The sequence below is a fragment of the Schistocerca cancellata genome, chromosome 2, assembly GCF_023864275.1.
Source record: "Schistocerca cancellata isolate TAMUIC-IGC-003103 chromosome 2, iqSchCanc2.1, whole genome shotgun sequence".
NCBI classification, from domain to species: domain Eukaryota; kingdom Metazoa; phylum Arthropoda; class Insecta; order Orthoptera; family Acrididae; genus Schistocerca; species Schistocerca cancellata.
Genome location: NC_064627.1, coordinates 299466753 through 299484464, shown reverse-complemented (window position 1 = coordinate 299484464; position 17712 = coordinate 299466753).

The following is a 17712-nucleotide window of genomic DNA, read 5'->3' as shown; positions in this document are numbered from 1 at the left end:
TTCCCTCGTCTAATTCCACTCTCCCATTCAATGCATAGAATCTACGATCCTACTACAACCAGCGCAAACCACAAACAAAGCACAGCTAGGTTTTTTCCAACCTTAGGAGGAAAACCTGATAAAATCTGTTTTCCAGCATTCATAATGAGACCTTTACCTTGTAACTTTCTTTAATTAAATAAGAAAAACTTAACGATTACGTTGAATGATTGTCTGAAGTGTGGAATGGATACAAAACTCGAACTATCGTAAAGCGTGATGTAACTGCAAGTGGTATGCTTACCCTGTGTTATTGTTAGCAAAACTTTACACGAATTGATTGGGCAGTGCTACTCCCAGAAATACAGTTACTACAAAAGACATTCAGCTGCTTAGGCACTGAATCCTCTGGACTCTGTTCAAAGCTGATAACTTTGGTTCCTGTGCACATAACAAAAATTAAATTGTCTTACCACTAAAGCAGCAACGGTGGAATGCAATATATTCTTGTCTCTCATAAAAAAATATAAATATACTAACTACAGGCTCAGCGATGTGCAGTGCTGGCGGTAATACTTTGAAATGCATGTGAACTTCTTTTGGCTGATAAACGAGAACCTTTATGAAAAATTCAAGTTCTTTGAAAAACATGTGACCTGGACAGGGAAGCGGTACTGACTGTGGTAAAGTACTAACACTGAGTTTTTTTAGCAAAATTATATTGCAAGTTAAGTTTGTCTTTTCAAAAACATCTACAACTTAAGTTATATTGCTTAGAATAATATATTTACTAACTGGTCCACAAACAATGAGATATATACAGCAAGTAGTATCTATCCTCACTAATCCACCATAAATGTAGGTCATCAAATTATATATAGCTCTGTTAACAAATCTTAGAAGCATTACAAACGCGAAATATCTAATTATCCTTTTTATCAAATCAGTTTACGTACATTCTGGGGTTACTCAACAACTACAAATTGTCAGACAACTCATCTATACTAACGTGCTGGCAAAACAAAAATCGTAACTATTTAACATCTTTACCTTGCTTGCATTAAGACTTCTGCTTCCATGTTCAACAATATTGACATAACTACATTAATCTAACATTTGGTGGATTCACACAGCACACCGCCAAAACTGCCTACTCCATCGTCTTTCGCTCACAGACAGCTACCTACCACTGTGCGACAAGCGCTCGCTTACTCCAACACTACAATCTCAGACCAGAAGCAGTATGTTTGGCTCTTCGGTCGTACACAGTCAGCGATCCGCATTATAAAGCCTATCAGAGACATACATCGTTTATAATATACTAGTTTCATTTTAATTTACATTAATGTTATTGTCATATTCGGGTGCCACATACAGGTGTGCCCCAGTAGACTCCTTTCAACCTATAATCCACATTCACCGCTATCCTCATTCCCTCATTCACTTCACCTGTCTGCCAGCAGTTAGTCATGAAGCCGTTGAACAATATCCTCCGGACGGCGTACAGTACAATATCAAAGCCTCCATGCTTATCATGCTATCGTCACATCATGATCACCTGTTTTAACAGTATCTTCTGACATTCTTTCCTTTTTTTTTTTGACAACATTAAATGAAATAAATGCTTTATGGCTGAAGAGCAGTCAGATACAGCAACCTTTTTGCTTTGGAGGAATGTAATGAAAAAAAAAACGGTTGAAAATCCAATTTCGTGATGTTGTAGTGAAATATTTGTACAGTAGGAAAAACAAATTAAATTTTTGCGATATGAGCATGATTTAATTTCCGTGTGGTTCACTATCTGATGCGAGACTTTTTAATGGGACGCCTTTTTAGTGGCTTACGTATCCGAAGTTATGAAAGCGTGTACAATGTAGTGTGATGGTCATGTTGTCGATGATAATGAAAGCAAACGAAGATGAAGAAATCCCATGGAGGCACATGGCCTTACTAGTATCGAACAAGTACCACAGCGAAAAGCTTCCCAATTGGGAGGTGTACTCCGAATCTCCATTACATGCCACCTCCGTATGAAACACTGCATGGATTATTTGCAATTCAGCCGAGGGCATTAGATGCCAAGGAATTTTGAATCACAGTTCACTTCCGAAACTTCCCGGCAGATTAAAACTGTGTGCCGGGCCGAGACTCGAACTCGAGACCTTTCCCTTTCGCGGGCAAGTGTTCTACCAATTGATCTACCCAAGCACGACTGACGCCCCGTTCTCACAGCTGTACTTCCGCCAGTACCTCGTCTCCTACCTTCCAAACTTTACAGAAGCTCTCCTGCAAACCTTGCAGGACTAGCGCTCCTGAAAGAAAGGATATTGCGGAGACATGGCTTAGACACAGCGAAGTGTGCGCTGATATGAAACTTCCTGGCAGATTAAAACTCTGAGCCGGACCGAGACTCGAACTCGGGACCTTTGCCTTTCGCGGGCAAGTGCTCTACGCAGGTAGAAGACGAGGTACTGGCGGAAGTAAAGCTATGAGGACGCAGCGTGAGTCGTGCTTGGGTAGCTCAGTTGGTAGAGCACTTGCACGTTAAAGGCAAAGGTCCCGAGTTCGAGTCTCGGTCCGACACACAGTTTTAATCTGCCAGGAAGTTTCATATCAGCGCACACTCCGCTGCAGAGTGAAAATCTCATTCTGGCACAGTTTACTTCCGTTTGCAACAAGAAATATCCTTTATTCCCTTTATTTATTTTGGCTTCATACGTCGCAGCGTTGTCAGTTGTTTCCGAATCGTGGCTAAAGAGAAATGCACGATGAAACCTATTGCGTTAAACACAGTGCATTTAAAAACTTCGGTGAATGTTGTCATAACGCAAAAAAGCATACAAAGAAAACAGATTTATTCACTAACGGTGTAATCTCCGTTCGTCACGATACACCGTGGTCAACGTTTATAAACGAAGTGAAGAGTGTGGCTGTAATCGATCGTAGTATGGATGTCACATTTCTTCGGAAGCTCTCCGCCAAGTTATTTTGACGGCAGCATTCCTGTGACCCTGATGGTTGAAATAGAAGCACAAGTTCTCAGAATTAATATTGGTCACTTTGGTGTGTAGAATATATTGTTGTGATTGACGTGAAGTGGCACCTCTCGACGTGTCTCGATTAGATGCATTTTGTGCTTTTTGGCTCTCACCATTTAAACGACTGCTTTCGACAGGTGAAAGGCGAGCGAGGCTTCCCTATAATAGTGTACTTACATGGAGGGGGCTATACGAGCGGCCATGCCGGTTCGGAGTGGGTCAACCCCCAGTACTTCATGCTCAAGGATGTGGTCGTGGTGACCGTCGCCTACAGACTGGGCGTCTTTGGTAAGTGCTCGGAACACAAGTAAAATGATATTCCTAATGCCTTGATAATTGTGTGCCATTACACTTGTTCTCAGGACTTCTATGAGGAATAATCGTAAGGCTTTAATTCTTACGTCCAAAAAATCAAGCTGCGGTCTTCAAAATTTTATAGTTGCCGTATCGGGCGACTCTAATTACCAGCAATACAACCTAACCAGCTGGTTGCCGAAACTTCGGCCCCGCCAGCGACTCTACTTCGGCAAGATTGCACGTAAATACACTGTCCACTCTCATAAATATGCCAACCTGTCAAAACCTCGAGTAGCCACCTTCTGCAGCGCGAACGTGCATGAAGAGAATCAACGAGAGGAGGGAACCGAGACGGATGTGGGGCCACGCCGACTTCACTGCTGTGGCCAGCTGCTCTACGATTCTCGGTTGAGGATCCACGGCGCGAATTGCCTAATCGAGATGGTCCCACGGATTCTAAATCCAGGGAGACTAGTGGCCAGGGAAGTACGGTGCTCTTCGAGCCATGCAAGTATACCACGAGCTGTGTGCTCGGTTGCATTGGCCTGCTTGTAGATGCCATCGTACAGAGGAAAAGACAAGTTGCACGCAGGGATTGACATGGTCCCCAAGGGCAGATGCATTCTTGGGTTGATCCACTGAGCCTTCCAGAATGACTAGATAACAGAGGGAATTTCCCAGAGCATAAGGCTCCCTCCACCGTCCTGGACCCTTCTGACTATTGTTGCAGGGTATTTGCTTTCGGTCTTTCACGCCGTGCACACCAACAGCCGTCTGTCCGTTGGAACACAAAACACGAATCGTCTGGAAAGGCCACCTGTCGCCACTCACTAGACATCCGCCTCCGGCATACCCGTTGTTCAACAGTTGCTTGTCTATTCACCCGTGCACATCTCCACAGCCCTCGTTCACCACTGTCATGTATGGCCCGTGGTGTACCACAGTTGTCTCCGCGCCCGTTTCAGATAGCACCATTTTAGCATGGACGGTATACTTTAACTATGGCGGCAAGTGAACAATCCACAAAATTAACCACTTCAGAAATGCATCCACCCTTGGCCGTTAACCGTGTGATCATGCCCTTATAGACGTTAGAGTACTCGCATTACAGCAGCCGACTGCACTGTTTCTCGCAACTCGCTGATATGCTTTATACAGGGTGGTCCACTGATAGTGACAGGGCCAAATATCTCACGAAATAAGCATCAAACGAAAAAACTACATAGAACGAAACTCGTCTAGCTTGAAGCGGGAAACCAGATGGCGCTATGGTTGACCCGCTAGATGGCGCTGCCATAGGTCAAACGGATATCAACTGCGTTTTTTTTTTAAAGTTGGAACACAAATTTTTATTACATATTCGTGTAGTACGTAAAGAAATATGAATGTTTTAGTTGGACCACTTTTTTCGCTTTGTGATAGATGGCGCAGCAATAGTCACGATCGAATAAGTACGTGGTATCACGTAACATTCCGCCAGCGCGGACGGTATTTGCTTTCTTATCACCCGTGTTAAAATGGACCGTTTACCAATTGCGGAAAAGGTTGATATTGTGTTGATGTATGGCTATTGTGATCAAAATGCCCAAAGGGCGTGTGATATCTACGCTGCTCTTTATCCTGGACGACACCATCCAAATGTCCTGAGCGTTCGCCGGATAGTTACGTTATTTAAGGAAACAGGAAGTGTTCAGCCACATGTTAAACGTCAACCACGACCTGCAACAAATGATGATGCCCAAGCAGGTGTTTTAGCTGCTGTCGCGGCTAATCCGCACATCAATAGCAGACAAATTGCGAGGGAATCGGGTGTCTCATAGACGTCGGTGTTGAGAATGCTACATCAACATCGATTACACCCGTACCATATTTCTATGCACCAGGAATTCCATGGCGACGACTTTGAACGTCGTGTACGGTTCTGCCACTGGGCACAAGAGAAATTACGGTACGATGACAGATTTTTTGCACGCGTTCTATTTAGCGACGAAGCATCGTTCACCAACAGCGGTAACGTACACCGGCATAATATGCAATAATGGGCAACGGAAAATCCACAATGGCGGCGACAAGTAGAACATCAGCGAACTTGGCGGGTTAATGTATGGTGCGGCATTATGGGAGGAAGGATAATTGGCCCCTATTTTATCGATGGCAGTCTAAATGGTGCAATGTAAGCCGATTTCCTGCGTAATGTTCTACCGATGTTACTACAAGATGTTTCAATGTATGACGGAATGGCGACGTACTTCCAACATGATGGATGTCCGGCACATAGCTCGCTTGCAGTTGAAGCAGTATTGAATAGCATATTTCATGACAGGTGGATTGGTCGTCGAATGGTACCGAACGTAGACGGAGATCACATTAACTGTATTGACTGTATTATGGCCGACTACAAACGGTTTTGTTTCCGAGTGAAAATGCAGCAGATACCACTGAAATAGGCGGCGCCCACTTCGCCACAGGCGTTGCTTGTCCCACTACAGTCACAGTACTATTTGCTTCCGCTGATCACGTGCCCGCAAGTACATTGAGCAAGTATCACTCCGCCAAAGCTGTACATAAGCGGCCATCCAGCCGCGGAGCTGGTAGATCCAACCGCAGCACCAGTCACGAGCTGCCAGAGTCGCAGGTGGAGCCCTAGCCTCGTCTGAGCAAGGCCTCGGTCAGGCTCCGTGCTCCTGGAATGGTGTACGCCAGTTCACTTGGATACTGTCTTGTTGCCGATTAACTATAGTCAATGAGAGTCATCTGACTGGACTTAGAGTTGTACCAATTACCTGTCAGCAATAATTAACGTCCGTTCAAGTGTTGTTCTCTGCCAACGAACTCATCACATTGGAGATTATTATCCCTCATGTAAATTCAAATCAAGAAGATTTTTATTTTGTGTGTTACCCGATTTAATTACTTTGCGTTCCTGCAGACATTGTTTGTGAGTCGTTTCCTTTTGTGTGTTATTGGAATTTTTTTATCTTTTACTTTTTTTTGTCACCAATCTTCTACATTAACACATGTCATGCCATTCTATCCCTTGCCCTTGTTGGTGTTTTCCATATGTTCCTCCCTTCTTCGAGTCTGCAGAGAACCTCCTCATTCCTTATCTTATCAGTCCACCTGATTTTCAGCATTCTTTTACAGCGCCACATCTCAAAAGCTTGCATTCCCTTCTGTTCCGGTTTTTCCACTGTTCATGAGTCTCTACCACACACTGTTGAGCTCGAAACGTACTTCTTTCATCAAATTATGCCCAATTTTTGATACCAGTAGGCTTATCTAGGACAGGAATGCCCTCTTTGCCTGTGCTAGTCTGCTTTTTATATCCTCCTTGCTTCGTCCGCCATACGTCATTTACACTACTGGCCATTAAAATTGCTTGACCAGGAAGATGAAGTGCTACAGACGCGAAATTTAACCGACAGGAGAAGATGCTGTGATATGCAAATGATCAGCTTTTCAGAGCCTTCACACAAGGTTGGCGCCGGTGGCAACACCTACAACGTGCCGACATGAGGAAAGTTTCCAACCGATTTCTCATACACAAACAGCAGTTGACCGGCGTTGCCTCGTGTACAGAGGAGAAATGCGTACCATCACGTTTCCGACTTTGATTAAGGTCGGATTGTAGCCTATCGCGATTTCGGTTTAGCGTGTAGCGTCACTGCTGCTCGCGTTGGTCGAGATCCAATGACTGTTAGCAGAATATGGAATTGGTGGGTTCAGGAGGGTAATACGGAACGCCGTGCTGGATCCCAACGGCCTCGTATCACTAGCAGTCGAGATGACAGGCATCTTTTCCATATGGCTGTAACGGATTGTGCAGCCACGTATCGATCCCTGAGTCAACAGATGGAGACATTTGCAAAACAACAACCATCCGCACGAACAGTTCGACGACGTTTGCAGCAGCATGGATGGGGTTGTCAGGTTCGGTAGATGCTGCTATGGATTACCTTAGACCAGACATTTCAAGTAACTTCCATAATATGAATTTGACCCTCACTACCCCAACAGAAATAATGTCCATCATGAAATCTTTAAAATCAAAAACATCTAGTGGGTATGATGAAATATCAACAAAGTTAATTAAAGAATGTGATTCTGAGCTAAGTAACATATTGAGCTATCTGTGTAACCAGTCGTTTATCAGTGGAATATTTCCTGAATGGCTGAAATATGCTGAAGTTAAGCCACTGTTTAAGAAGGGAGATAAAGAAATAGCATCAAATTGCCGTCCAATTTCACTGTTGCCAGCATTCTCAAAAATTTTCGAAAAAGTAATGTACAGTCGTCTTTATAACTACCTTATATCAAATAACATACTGTCAAAGTCACAGTTTGGATTTCTAAAAGGTTCTGATATTGAGAAGGCTATCTACACTTACAGTGAAAATGTACTTAATTCATTAGACAAAAAATTGCAGGCAACTGGTATATTTTGTGATCTGTCAAAGGCATTTGACTGTGTAAATCACAATATCCTTTTAAGTAAACTAGAATATTATAGTGTAACAGGAAATGCTGCAAAATGGTTCAAATCTTATATCTCTGGCAGGAAACAAAGGGTGTTATTAGGAAAGAGACATGTATCAAGCTATCAGGCATCATCCAACTGGGAACTAATTACATGTGGGGTCCCACAAGGTTCCATTTTGGGGCCCTTACTTTTTCTTGTGTATATCAATGACCTTTCATCAGTAACATTACCAGATGCCAAGTTTGTTTTGTTTGCTGATGATACAAACATTGCAATAAATAGCAAATCAAGTGTAGTCTTAGAAAGATCAGCCAATAAAATATTTGTGGACATTAATCACTGGTTCCTAGCCAATTCTTTGTCACTAAACTTTGAAAAAACACACTACATGCAGTTCAGAACTTGTAAGGGGTGTCCCAAGAGTATATGTCTAACATACGATGACAAGAAGATAGAAGAAGTGGACAGTGTTAAATTCTTGGGATTACAGCTTGATAATAAATTCAACTGGGAGGAGCACACCACAGAACTGCTGAAGCGTCTTAACAAATCTCTGTTTGCAATGCGAATTTTGTCAGACATAGGGGATATAAAAATGAAAAAGCTGGTATACTATGCTTACTTTCATTCCATAATGTCATATGGGATTATTTTTTGGGGTAATTCATCAAGCCAAGCTAAAGTTTTCCGGGCACAAAAACGTGCAGTAAGAATTATATGTGGTGTGAACTCAAGAACATCCTGCAGAAGCCTGTTTAGGGAACTAGGGATACTAACTACAGCTTCCCAATATATTTATTCCTTAGTCAAATTTGTCATTAAAAATATATCACTTTTTCAAACCAACAGCTCAATTCATGGAGTCAATACTAGAAATAAGAATAATCTTCACAAGGATTTAAAGTCACTTAGTCTTGTACAAAAAGGTGTGCATTATTCAGGAACACACATATTCAATAACTTGCCAGCAGCCATAAAAAGCTTATCAACCAATGAAATTCAGTTTAAGAGAAGCCTAAAGGATTTATTGGTGGCCAACTCCTACTCCATTGATGAATTTCTTAGTAAAACCAACTGATTTGTATATAAGTACAACATAACTTCTGCACAATTTCAGTGCAGTAATGTGTTCACTGAAAATTTGTGTGTGTGTGTAAGTGTGTAAGTATAATCTAACTTCTGCACCATTTCAGTGCAGTAATGTGTTCATTGTAAATAAGTATTACAGTAGTTGTATTACATGTTTATTACCTTATAAATAAATAAAAAACTTTTTTATTTTAAATTCAGTGCATTAGTATTTGTTAATTGACTCTTAGTGTTCATTAAAAAATGACGATCATTCCACTTGGGACCTGTGGAATGGTACATTAGCTTATTTGTTTTAGTTGTAAATATTTGTCATGTATTGTTGTTTTTCTGACATGTTCCACATCCTGGAGGACCTCCTCACTACGGATCAATTGGAATGAAAGTAAATCTAATCTAAATCTAATCTACACGCCATCCAAGCTCTGTTTGATTCAATGCCCAGGCGTATCAAGGCCGTTATTACGGCCAGAGGTGGTTGTTCTGGGTACTGATTTCTCAGGATCTATGCACCCAAATTGCGTGGAAATGTAATCACATGTCAGTTGTAGTATAAAATATTTTTCCAATGAATACCCGTTTATCATTTGCATTTCTTCTTGGTGTAGCAGTTTTAATGGCCAGTAGTGTAGCTTCCAAGGTAGCAGAATTCCTCAACTTCTTCTGTTTCGTGATCCCCAATTTTGATGTTAAGTTTCTCGCTGTTCTCATTTCTGCTATATGTCATTACCTCCCTATTTTTCCAGTTTACTCTCCGGCCATATTCTGCACTCATTAGACTGCTCATTCCATACAGTATATCCTGTGATTCTTCTCCACATAGCATTGTCATTAGCGAATCTTATAACTGATGTCCTTTTTGCCTAAATTTTAATCCCACTCTTGAAACTTTCTTTAATTTCCGTCATTTCTTCTTCGATATATAATGTTGAGTGAAAGACTACATCTCTACCTTACACCCTTTTTGATGCGAGCACTTCGTTCTTGGTCTCCCACCGTTATTATTGCCTCTTGGTTCTTGTTCAGATTGTATATTACTCGTCTTTCGCTACAGCTTACTCCTATTTTTATCAGAATTTTGAAAATTTTACTCCATTTTACATTGGTGAATGCTTTTTCTAAGACGACGAATGCAATGAACGTGTCTCGAATCTTCTTCAACCTTGTTTTCATTATCAAGCGCAACGTAAGAAGTGGCTCTCTGGTGCTTTTACATTTCCTAATGTCAAATATGACGGTCATCTAACACATTCTCAATCTTCTTTTCCATTCATGTTTATAGTACAAATATTCTTGTCAGCACCTTGGATGCTTGAGCTGTCAAGCTGATTGTGCGATAATTCTCGTACTTGTCGGCTCCTGCAATCTCCGAAATTCTGTGGATTCTTCGCAAATTCAGATGGTATATTGACGGACTCATACAATCTAGACATCAACATGAATAGCCATTTTGTTGTCACTTACTCCTAACGATTTTAGAAATTCCGATGGAATGTTATCTATTCCTTCTGCCTTATTTGATCTTAAGTCTTCCAGAGCTTCTTTAAATTCTACGTCATCCCTATCGGCTCCAAGTTCTTCTTCTAAGACGTCATAACATAAGTCGTCTCCGTCATAGACATTGATTGAAATGCGTTGAGAGCTTTAAGAGGTATACCGATTTATATTAGCCAGCCGCGGTGGTCTCGCGGTTAAGGCGCTCAGTCCGGAACCGCGCGACTGCTACGGTCGCAGGTTCGAATCCTGCCTCGGGCATGGATGTGAGTGATGTCCTTAGGTTAGTTAGGTTTAAGTAGTTCTAAGTTCTAGGGGACTGATGACCACAGTAGTTAAGTCCCATAGTGCTCAGAGCCATTTGAACCATTTGAACCGATTTATATTCGGAACAGGGAGTACAAGCTCATATATCCTATTCGGGACCCTTAAGGCGCCAAAGTGTTCTATTTCATCACTGCTTAACAATCTTATTTTGTGTGTGTGTGGAATCACTGAATTTCACAAGAGTAACATTCAGAGTATAGACATTCACCCTCCTATAACACATTTTTCCGAACGATGAATGACTTATTTGGGTCGAATGACTAGCAACTTATATTCAGTGTAAACAAATGTATTGTGCTAAAATAGGCAGAAGGATTCCTTATAGTCTGTTTACTTGATTGCAGACTAAACACTAGAAACATTCTAGTCACAGTTGCCCCGTAAGTTGTCTATAAAGATGTGCGACAGTTGCACCTAAGATTCTTAATACCATCTTGAAAGGCTCCGTGGTTAGATTACTTGAAACTATTACAACCATAAAGTGTCTAGGTATCTGAGAAGTGAGGATTAAAACTATTTCTGGGAATGTCATGTGCTACACTGAAGCTACGCTAAAGTGGTTTGGAACACGTTCACTCATTCATGTCTCGAGTACTAATCGCCTATCAAGGCGAGATAAAAAGATCGAGAGAAAAGCAGCGCAATTTTTGACTTTTTTTTGGTAAACGTGGAAACGTCGCGGAAATACTGAAACAATCATCTAAGAACCGCCTGTCGAATTTTCCTTCACAAAAGTTGTGGAAATACTGAATCCCTCACCAGTAGCGCAGATGGTTGAAGAGATGTAATGAGCAGCACAGATGCATTTAGTGATTAAATTCAGTGAGGGTGCCTTGCATGGAGAGTGAGACAGTGGGAGTAAATTACTTTTGGTTGGTTGGTTGATTTGTGGGAGGGGACCAAACAGCGAGATCATCGCTCCCATCGGATTAGGGAAGGATGGGAAAGCCTGCACGCACTCACCTCACTGTTGAGCTCACGAGTCATGCGTCGGTGGGAGGCTGAGTGGCTGGAAGTGACTGACAATAAGCTTCGTATAGTCGAGCCCACAACGCGTATGTGGTGTACTTCGTTTCAACACCGTCGACGGGACGAGGTTCTCCTCACTCGTCTTCGGATAGGCCACAGCCCTATGACGCATGGCTTCCTGCTCCGGCGAGAGGACCTTCCAATGTGTGGTGCTTGTGGCGTCCAGGTCACCGTGCGCCACGTTTTATTTTCTGACCAGCGGGCCGCGGCTGACTTGCCAGCGGACCTGCCATCTCTTTTAGGCAACACTGGGACAAATGTCGTTAAAGTTTTAAAATTCTGTGCCATGTCAAATGTTTTTACAAAGATTTTAGGGAGAGGATCTTAATTTGTTCACTGTGTGACAAGCTTGCCCATATTGAATGTGAGTTTATTTACTAAGATGGTATCTGTTCTTCCGGACACGTCCGAAAGAACAGATACCATCGGTGACCAAGCAGCTCGTTAGAATCAAATTACAATGAAATGAACACCCTTAGCTGCTTACAGGCGTTGACATACGTCAACGGGGACAGATGAAAATGTGTGCCCCGACCGGGACTCGAACCCGGGATCTCCTGCTTACATGGCAGACGCTCTGTCCATCTCAGCCACAGGGACCCAGAGGATAGCGTGCCAGAGATAAATCCCTGCAGTCGCGCTATCCTCTGTGTCCTCAGTGGCTGAGATGGATAGAGCGTCTGCCATGTAAGCAACACAGAGGATGGGAAAGGAAATCGGCCGTGCCCTTTCAGAGGAACCATCTCGAAATTTGCCTGGAGCGATTTCGGGAAATCACGGAGAACCTAATCAGGGTGGTCGGATGCGGGTCCAGTTTGCTAACCATCTCGCCGCCTCGCTCGGTACATTACTTTTTTCTCTGCATAGCTCACGAAGTGAATGTGATATAAAACGACAGAAACTCGCGTCCGTATTTCGTATCCTATTTACTGGTAGAGCAGAAAAGAAGGGAAAGGAATGACAGTGCTTCCTGAAGTATCTCTCCGCCACTCACTGTCAAGTAGCTTCTGGTGACGAACATGGTTGGCTGTACTCTCAGTCCCAGTTCACTATCCTAGTAGAGAGAATGGTACGGCACGAGGCGAGGAATCAGGCAAGGGGTAACAAAAGCTTCTAATGAGAACATTTCACAATATCTCAGCTGTCTCGTTACTGATATTTATGGACTGTGCGCTGTTTCTGGTATTTAGAGTTTTAATTTTCAGGTAGCAGGCACTTCCTTTCAATAGAAGGGTCCGCGCTGCCGGCAGGATTCCTGTGCACGGGCGACGACCAGGCGCTGGCCAACCTGGGGCTGCGCGACCAGTGGCTGGCTCTGCGCTGGGTGCGCGCGCACGGCCCGGCCTTCGGCGGCGCCGCCGACCGCGTCACGCTCATGGGCCACGACGCGGGCGCCGCCAGCGTCCACCTCCACATGCTGGCACCCGCCTCCAGGGGTGAGTCGCCCACCGCTGCCCTCCCGCCTTCACCGGCATGCTCTCTAGCGAGCCTATCGAGTCGCTCACCGAATCTTATCAATGGGGAGACATCCGAGCCTTTGAATGGAAGAGAATAACTGTCATAGTAATATTAACAGTTTTGCTTGTGGCTAGGATGATGTCACAAAACATGTGACGGTTGCTGTGGCCTTCTCCACCAGACATCACGGCGCTTGAGTATCAGCAACCAAACTGACAGCCTGCAGCCGCGGGTTGCCCGCTTCGCATGCATACCGAAGCACTACACAACCGACAGGCAATATTAATGAACAGCCACAACAACAACAACAACACAGCAAAGACACCAGGGGCCACTACCAGCCCACATAAACATAAGGAAGAGGTCGCTGCAGATCCCGAAACTATTTTCGGGGACTGATGACCGTAGCAGTCTGGTCCCTTTAATCCCCCAAAACCAACCAACCAACTATTTTCAACTGCAAACCACGTGATGGAAAATAGTTCCGAGGTATTCATCCATCGAAGCGCTATAAAGGGGCCGGCGCTCGGTCTCACATCCAGGCGATCATTGTAGGCAAAACCACCCCTTCCTTCCGCCTCCTCGATTTCTGTATCACCATCTATGGCCGTCCTATCACCCTCACCCCCACCCTTAAGTACCTTGGCGTCACCCTCGACCGTCGTCTCTCCTGGAACCCCCACCTCCGGACAATCCAAACCAAGGCACGCTCCCGACTCCATCTCCTCGAGCTCCTTTCTGGCCGTTCATGGGGTCTGGACCCCTCCACCATCCTCCATACCTACAAATCCCTCATTCGACCTACTCTTTGCTACGCCCACCCTCCCTGGATCTCTGCTCCCCCTACCTCTTACAAATCCCTTCAGATACTAGAACGCCATACTCTTTGCCTCGCCTATCGCATCTGACTCCCCTCCCCCATGCGAATCCTGTACGACCTTATTCCGTTCCCCCACCTCCTCCTTTTCCTTGAACGGATAAGGATCCTCTACACCTCCCATAAACTCGATCCTACTCACCCGCTGGTCTCTCTCATCCTCTCCCGTCCCTGTCTGCTGCTGCGCCTGTATTTCCACCTCCCACCTGCTCTCCATCTCTCCACTCTCCATACCCTCTTCCAAGGTGGCTTCCGCCAGCTCCCCCTCCCTGATGATGCCCATCTCCCCTCCATCTACCCCTCCTACCAACTTTGATCCTGCCTTCCTCTTCCTTTGTTTGTTCCTATGGGCACTCTCTGTCCCTTCTCTCCTCTTTCCCTCCCTCCTCCCTTTCTCCCCACTCCTCCCCGGGCTTCGCAACCCCCTCCTACCTTCATTCCTCCCCCCAACTCCCCTGCCATTGGCATCTCTGCTCTCCTCTCTCCCTCCTACACCACCTTCCTCCCCTCTTAGCAGCTCCCTGGACTCGCACACGCTAAGTGGACATTTGCGCGCCGGATATCATCGCCATCAGTTTAGTGTCTGTGCCGTCGTGATTGTGATTTAGTGTTTTTCGCCGCCACGCTCCTCGTTCACTTGTACCGTCTCATTCGTCAGTGTTTGTGTGCAGTGCCGACCGTTTTTCGTGTGCTTTCGTCGAGTGTGAACGGCTTCATGTTTTTTATTTATTGTATCTCCTGTTTTTTAACCACAGATTTGTCACTTTTCTGTCTCCGTTTTCTCTATTATTGTAATTCTTGTGGCTGAAGAGCGGAGTAGTTGTTTCCGCTGCCAGCCCGCCTTTGTATAAGGTGTACAAATGACAATAAAGAAAAAAAAAGCCGCGCATCGGCAGTTCATCGACCGTCAGCAGACGTGGATAGCTGCCGCCCCGACAACCCGGCTTGGATCTTCTCGCTGATCTCTGGATTAGGCTTGGTATATCGGAGAAGTCTCTGGCGGAGACTAGTAGGAAATTATTTCAGCTGTTTTCTATATTATTCTTGTATGTAGTTGTGATTCGTCGACGGATCACTGTTTTGTGTTGGTGTTATACTTGGAGAATTTGTTTTGGTTAATTCAACAGTCCAATAAATTGTTTTCGGACTTTGATCGTTAGTTACTTCTGCGTACGGAGACATATCAATGCTGACCACAAGAATGGCTCTTACTTTTACGGTTTTTCGCGCTCCACTATTTTTTCTGTACAGTGGTTTCCTTTGGTTAATTGTATGTTACGAACAAATGAGATTAATTATTGTTATACTGGAGCTGGCTTCTTATTAAATGAACAGTTTTGTTACTGTAACTCAGTAGAATTGACAAAATATCCATCTCTGCTACAACTATCGTAAAAATGTTCTGAAATTATTTCTGTTATCAAAACTAATGAAGTTACTTTACGTAATGCTTAAAGAACCTCAAACTTTGCAGTGGATTTTTCGTCAACAGTAATTACTAATCAGTGCCACGGCTAACACTAGAGCATGAGACTATATTTATTAACCAGAAACAACTTTTCTATAACTTTTACCAGTTCGTAATTTTTACATAGCATGATTTCCTTTTGAAGCATGAAAGTATTTTAACTTTGACACTGTTAAAGTTTACAATATTAGCGGCCCGCGTCCGCCTGTGAAACACAACGTAAAATCTGCTGCTTTGTACTCCGATCTCGATATGCTGTAAGAAGTAATTTTAAATTCACTTTTTACCTGACCGCTTATTGCGGTATGGTTGCCCTTACTATCAGATTTGAATCTGCCGCGGCGGCGGCTCGCTCCGCCATGTCGCAGCTCTGCACCACGAACACTACTTAGAAAGCTGAAAATGTCCTAAATAAATGGGTAAAATACCAGGCAAGAATTTCTCATAATACCATACGAATTATCATTAAATAACTACATTTGAAACTATTTTATTGCTGCTTACCATATTGAAATCATTGCCATTTCTTAACTAACTGCAATTTTAAAAAATCTGTTTGTGCGTAATGCTGGTCTGATGTAAGAGAGGCCCACAAGACCTTAACCTGATCTTGTTGAATAAATAAATGAAATAGTGCGTATAATTTGAGCTCCACAGGAAAGGGGGAAATGGTGCCCCTCAGACCCTACATTAAGGGGAAACAGATAAATCACTTAAAATCTTATTTAATTTGTACCTTAAAAGCCAGAACCGCGGGACTGCTACGGTCGCAGGTTCGAATCCTGCCTAGGGCATGGGTGTGTGTGATGTCCTTAGGTTAGTTAGGTTTAAGTAGTTCTAAGTTCTAGGGGACTTATGACCTAAGATGTTGAGTCCCATAGTGCTCAGAGCCAAATTACTTATCCACAGACTGTAAGAGACAAATATTAACATTTGTCTTAAGAATGTAGTATGTGAGTAATACAAGGATAAAATATTATGTGCTGTAAACTAATTGAAGATGAAGACACTGGCTCTCTGCGTTGCTACCTTTCCGAGAAAGTGAAAGATGACCAGGGTGGAACGCGTTGGATCGTGAAATGGAATGGCTAGGCCCGATCTGCTCTTTTTCTAACGGTCTGGAGGTTACTGACCTGTCCTGTCACCAAATCAATATGTTATGTGAAATGAGAACGCATTTAATTAGGGAAAGTGAAGTAAACGACCGGCCTATGCTGTATGAGAGCGACCCAAGCGAGCTTTGTTCCGCTAATAATCAAAGTACAACGTAAGACATTCCATCCTATATATACTGTTCTCCAACAGTTTAACATGTTGTCAATTGTTGGCTTATCCTGCAGACGTTTAGAATGTGAAAGTAAAGTGCGGTGCTAGCTGGTCTGTCCTGACACGCACTGCCGGTCTGAAAGCATTCTCCCGGTTGCTTGATTTAATAGTTGCTCTGGCTTTGTGGTAAGCGGAGTAGAGGTCGAATAAGCTAATTAAGTCTAAAAGGCTATTCCCTCGAAACATATAATACATTACCATAGCCATAGTGTTGACAGATAATTTCTTTTATGGATAACTTATGCATAGCACATGTTTTTACCAACTTTACCAGCTCAAAATTATAAACGTGTGATTTAATAAATATTTATGTATTTGACTACAATAGTACCATCCCTATTGATTTAAGTATGGACGCATAAACCTTGAAGCATTGATAAATTTTTGATTGCTTCCACACGCCTCAATTGAATTTCGCTCCTGACACATATAAATATTTTTACTGAACACTGTTCCAGCTCGCTGACCTTCTATTTACGAAGCTGAAAATTACAAAAAATCAAAGAGAAAAAGCTTTTCGGCTGCAAGAAGCCGTATCAGAGAGAGGATTGCAGGCAGGCTGTGGTGGCCGAGCGGTTCTAGGCGCTTCAGTCCAGAACCACGCGGCTGCTACGGTCGCAGGTTCGAATCCTGCCTCGGGCATGGATGTGTGTGATGTCCTTAGGTTAGTTAGGTTTAAGTAGTTCTAAGTCTAGGGGATTGATGACCTCACCTATTAAGACTCATAGTGCTTAGAGTCATTTGAACCATTTGAAGAGGATTGGAAAATATATTAGAATTACAGAACGGAGGGCCTGGCATAGAATTATGATGGTCTCCAACTGTTCGACTTGGCATTGATTGATAGAGT